The 5,637-nt window shown below is 38.2% G+C and overlaps 1 non-coding gene and 2 pseudogenes across 1 annotated transcript; all 3 read right to left on the reverse strand.

Moving 5' to 3' along the window:
• Positions 1-8: 8 nt before the first annotated feature.
• LOC114133705 (uncharacterized) lies at positions 9-132 on the reverse strand (annotated as a pseudogene).
• Positions 133-1,558: 1,426 nt separating this feature from the next.
• LOC114133704 (uncharacterized) lies at positions 1,559-1,687 on the reverse strand (annotated as a pseudogene).
• A 1,323-nt stretch (positions 1,688-3,010) lies between these two features.
• Positions 3,011-3,174, reverse strand: LOC114133719 (U1 spliceosomal RNA). The gene has a single exon (XR_003593256.1). It is a non-coding gene; the product is annotated as a U1 spliceosomal RNA (small nuclear RNA).
• Positions 3,175-5,637: the final 2,463 nt, after the last annotated feature.

Genomic DNA, 5,637 nt, shown 5'->3' on the forward strand with positions numbered 1-5,637 from the left:
ACTTTCATCAGGGGAAAGCGAACGCAGCCCCCACTACCAGAACTTGTGCAGTTGAGATTCTCCCCTGTGGAGAATTCAGAGGTCAAATCGCTGCAGGGCAATGATCCTCACCCTGGGCGACCAATTCAATTTTCAAAGGTTTTTATTGGTTCTTTACATATAGCACCTTGTCCAATATGACAATAATCCCAAGTTTACGTTACCACAACTTACCATTAACTCAAAATGGAACACACCGAAGACATTACATACATAAAGGAATTATAAAACAGAATAAATTAAACTGATTAAAGGAAACAAAGAGGAAAACAAGAAGCAATGGTTCCATTTTGTCTGTTATTCAAGGTTGTTTTAATTTTTCTAATTGGCTTCCTGTTGGTTTGCGATGAAAAATCAGACAGAATCCAGAAATTGTAAAGCTCTGAGGTTTTTTCTTTATGCATTTCTTCAAACATTTCGTTCCAGTTCACAGCAGGACATGCAATCAAACAACAGTCGCTCTAAACCACCTGGCTTTTAAAGCTTTTAGTCCCTGCCAGGACTAATTAAGGGCTGGAGACAACATTTGTGCTAAACTATATTCCTAGAAAAATATTTACATAATTACAACTAACAACTAAAACAAAACAAAATCCAGAAATTTCTCCCTCCCTCTCAAACAACGGATTTTCCCAGTGAGGCTGATTGAAAACACCTGGTCCTGGTCAGCACTGCTCAGGGTCGCGTTTCCATGGCAACACACGACCAGGTGACCTGAAAGAGACGAAAGAATGATTAAATCAAAAATATTAAATAACGTAAGTTACTTCCTCCAAACAAAAGCAATAGATTTACCAGATAAATTATAGAACAGCAGCAGCTGTTGTGGAGGGTAAATCCTTCACACGTCCCCATCAGACCTGGAACATTATTTTGCTGCTTATTAGCATTTTGCTGCTTTCTGGAAACATCAGCGTTTATCACAGAGGGGTAACTGGTCCGTCCTCCTCATACCAGTAAGACAAAACCTGGGAGTAAATCCTGGGTTTCACCTACAATATAAATAAAAGTAAACTAATCAAAATATCCTTACTATCAAAAGTTGAAATGAGAACAGAATAATAATTTACCTTTTTCTCCATGATGACATCAAAATGATCCCACATGACAGAAAACCTCCTCTTGGTTCATTCATGCTTTTATTCAAGTATAAGACAAAAAGCCAAAGAACACAAAGTTTCTCCTTCCAACAAAACCCACAAACGTGTCGACACATTTTCTCCCTCATAAACACAATTTGCCGCGTTCACAACCAAATGACAGGTTTTCCTTAAAGTGCCGAGGTTTCGGTGTCGTTTGGCCCATCACTGTGTATATGGATGATTTAACTCCTGTACTGTCTGACAATACCTGAGTTTATGAAAGTCTAACACTGTGTGAAATGTTCACACTGGCTTCAGGCCTGAGGGTCAGAGAAACACGGAGATTAGCAGAAAAAAGAGACACAGTGAAAGACCTGGGATAGTTAGTTTGGAATCTCATCTTTCTTTAGTTCACGGTATTTTCATTAACAGTGAACCAGGGGAGAACGAACGCAGTCCCCCACTACCAGAAACTATGCAGTTGAGATTCCCACATTTGGGGAATTCGCAGGGGTCAGCACAGCCGGAGTGCAATGATCCTCAACTTGGGTGAACCAATTAAATTTTCAATTTTCAAAGGTTTTTATTGGTTCTTTACATATAGCACCTTGTTCCATAATAACAATAATCCCAAGTTTACGTTACCACAACTTACCATTAACTCAAAATGGAACACACCGAAGACATTACATACATAAAGGAATTATAAAACAGAATAAATTAAACTGATTAAAGGAAACAAAGAGGAAAACAAGAAGCAATGGTTCCATTTTGTCTGTTATTCAAGGTTGTTTCACTATTTTTAATAATTCAGCAGCAACTTCCCACTCAAGAATCTCCTCATCATTCTTTTTTCCTTGACTCCATTTCCAAATGTAATCTTTAACTGACACACCCACCATCTTTATAACATTTGTTTCAATTATTTTGTATTTTCTGTAAATCAAAATATTTCTTGTTTTCCAAATTGCCTCCTTGACACAATTAATTATGATCCACCACCTGATTTCATTTCTTTCCCAGTCCTCTTTAAATAACCCGTACGCTATATTTTCATAAGTTATATTCACTTTATGCAACTTGCTCAACCATGGCAACATTAACGTCCAAACTCTTTTTGTAAACGGACGTGTCCAGAACAAACGTTCGATCGTCTCCTCGTCCCCACATCTAGCTCTAGGACATCTCGGCCTTTTGGTGCAATTTCTCTTGTATAAAAAGTCTCTTGTAGGTAAACATTTGTTAACAATTTGCCAAGCCAAGTCTTTGTGGATATTTGATAAATTTTTATTATTAACGTTTTTATAACTTCCTCCTCAATCAGTTTTTCTATTGGCGTCAATTTATCGTAAAATACCAATTTATTCTCTATTTCTATCCTCTTAATTCTTTCCGGTGAGATTTCTTTTAGCCACATCTCAGCGCTTGTATTACCGTCTGAAACATAGCAGGGTATCTCTGCAAAATTATTCTTTTGTTCCAACTTTTCAAAACTTTCCTCCCCAACCAGAATCTTGCGAATGGAGCCCATGACTGTTCTGGGGATAAATTCAGGCTCAAGATTGGAGCGATGAACAAAGCTCTAAGTTTTGTTCCTATGTCTGGTACGTCTCTCCCAGATTTCTCCTTCAGTCTCTCCTGTCTGCTTCCCCAAAGGGAACCAAACATCATTTTTCTAACTGTTGTCATTATTCTATGGGGCATCGGGAAAGTTGACGCAAGAAAAGCCAGAGTGGATATAAATTCTGTTTGAGATTAGAGAACATCTGGATTATTATAATATCTGAACTTTCTTCATACATATTTGAATCTTGATGATCGCGGTCTGCACAGTTACCAATTCATGCATCCATTGATAAAGTTCAGATATTTTCTCATTAACAGTGAACCAGGGGAGAGCGCGAACGCAGTCCCCCACTACCAGAAATTATGCAGTCGAGATTCCCACATTTGGGGAATTCGCAGGGGTCAGCACAGCCGGAGTGCAATGGCTGAGCCTCACCCTGGGTGAACCACCTTCATGATCATGGTATCTCCCCTGCCAGGTAAGTATGAGTTGCTCGTCTCTCCCGCCGGCATGTCTTTCGCAGACATACCGATATGACTCACGGTGCCAAACACAGAAAATAAATTGAACCAGAATCAGGACGCTGCCGTACTACACTGCCTAAAACATAGAGGAGAAACTGGGTTTTAGAAGAAAATAAAACAGAAAAATGTTTAAAAATGTTTATACATAACGTTTGATTTATTACCCACAATGCAACGCTGCGCTACACTAGCCAAAGCTAACATACGAAATCGCAACTTTTTCTGTTTTTAATGTCCTACAAAACATCAAATACAAAATATGTGAATTAAAATAAACTAATCTCGTCGTATTTTTTCCTTACCGTCACGTTAGAATACACAATGTAAAACATCTACAAGCTTTTTAAATACACGACTTCGTGTTTGCTTCCAGATTTATGTTTTGCTGCCATCTGCTGGCAAATAGAAGTTAATTCTATCTCTGAATTGTGTGGAAATACTCAAAACATGCTTACTGAAACACGTACAGAGTATAAACTCGAAAATGTATTTTAATAATCATCACCTGACCTATTTGGTGCACAAAACTGTAATGTGTATGGATGGGACGAATAACAATCAGAAGGAAACAGACTGAACACTGTTTCCTTCCTAAAACAATGGCCCAAGTCATTTTTGCCAAAAGTGATTTTTGTTGTTGTTGTCAAAATCACTTTTGGTAAAAATTGACACAAGTTATCATGTAAGAACCTCACGATATGAAGACTGAATATGGACACGCAGAAGAGGCCACCATCAAAACTGTCAACAGGTGGCGGTATTACCTCGTTCAAATAATTCACTTTTTATGGTCTTAATAAGAACTTTAGTTATTTGGCGCCGTCCACAGTGGCTCTTAATAACTAAAATAATAAAGAGCCACAAGACATATCTATAAATAACAATGGGTTTAATCAGTATTGTCACTAAATAACTGAAATCATTTTCCACACTTGAACAATACTAAAAATAACAGTAATACTGTCTTGGTTGTATTTTCTGCTATTAGGTTGGGAGGCTTGTGGTGTTTTTACATCACTTTCTTCAAATATTAACATGGAAAAGCTTTTATGTTTTGGATTTAAAAACTTAGGAGCAAAAATAAAATGTAATTCTATTTTATTTTGATTTATTTAATTTTAATTTAACAATAACAAATTTTGGGGCTGCACAGTGGCGCAGTTGGTAGCACTGTTGCCTTGCAGCAAGAAGGTCCTGGGTTCGATTCCCGGCCGGGGTCTTTCTGCATGGAGTTTGCATGTTCTCCCTGTGCATGCGTGGGTTCTCTCCGGGTACTCCGGCTTCCTCCCACAGTCCAAAAACGTGACTGTCAGGTCAATTGGTTTCTCTAAATTCTCCCTAGGTGTGAGTGTGTGTGTGCATGGTTGTTTGTCCTGTATGTCTCTGTGTTGCCCTGCGACAGACTGGCGACCTGTCCAGGGTGTACCCCGCCTCTCGCCCGGAACGTAGCTGGAGATGGGCACCAGCAACCCTCCCGACCCCATTAGGGACAAGGGTGAACAGAATATGGATGGATGGATGGATAACAAATTTTCTTGTAGATATACATCAAAACTTAATAAATCTTCATACATTTTATTTATCTCAGCTGAGGGAAAAATTGCTCTTCAAATTACTTTAGATCTCTAAACTGTTTGCCCCAAAGGGCCAAAACGGACAAATTTTAATTACTGACGGGCCACAAAATTCATTAAAGAAAAATAGATAAAAATGGTTTATGAGATTCAACTGACATTTTCCATGAATCATTTTCTACTTTGTTGGCCAAATTTTTAAAATCACTCTTGATTTGTGGTCAGGGGCTGAACAAAATCATTTCAAGGGCCACAAATGGCCCCTGAGCCATACTTTGAGCACCCCTGCCTTAGACTCTCAGCGGTGGTTAGTTCTAAAACAAGAGTAACACTGCTTCAACATTTCTATTCAGATAAAAATGAAAAGTAGTCCAAGTGATTATTCGAGTCAGAGTAAGAAAGTTCAAGCGCTGAGTAACTCATCTGATAATTTAGTTAATGTTTAAAATGATTTCATAAAACAGACATAAATAGTAAGATATGAACATATTCTGGGTTTTGTTTTGTTTCGTCTTCATTTAGTGAAGCTACTCACAGTGGATGAATTATTCAGAAACTTACTCAAGTACAAAAGTACATTTTTCCGAAATGTTACTCCAGAAAACGCCCCGCCTCTCTTCAATCTAGATTTTCTGCTGTAACATTCAGGACGGCTCTGTTGAAAACACAAACGGCCAAAATATTTTTTCTAACTCTGTAGGAAATCAACACAATAAATAAATCGAGTGTTATATTATCTCAAAACCTCATTTCAGTGGGCACACAGCTTTAATATCGACGTTAATATGAGCTGAAATCGTGCGGTCTCCGTCTTCAACGTGCGGACCTTGAATGCATCACCTACCATGACT

This window comes from Xiphophorus couchianus, chromosome 18 (genome assembly GCF_001444195.1).
Source record: "Xiphophorus couchianus chromosome 18, X_couchianus-1.0, whole genome shotgun sequence".
NCBI classification, from domain to species: Eukaryota; Metazoa; Chordata; class Actinopteri; order Cyprinodontiformes; family Poeciliidae; genus Xiphophorus; species Xiphophorus couchianus.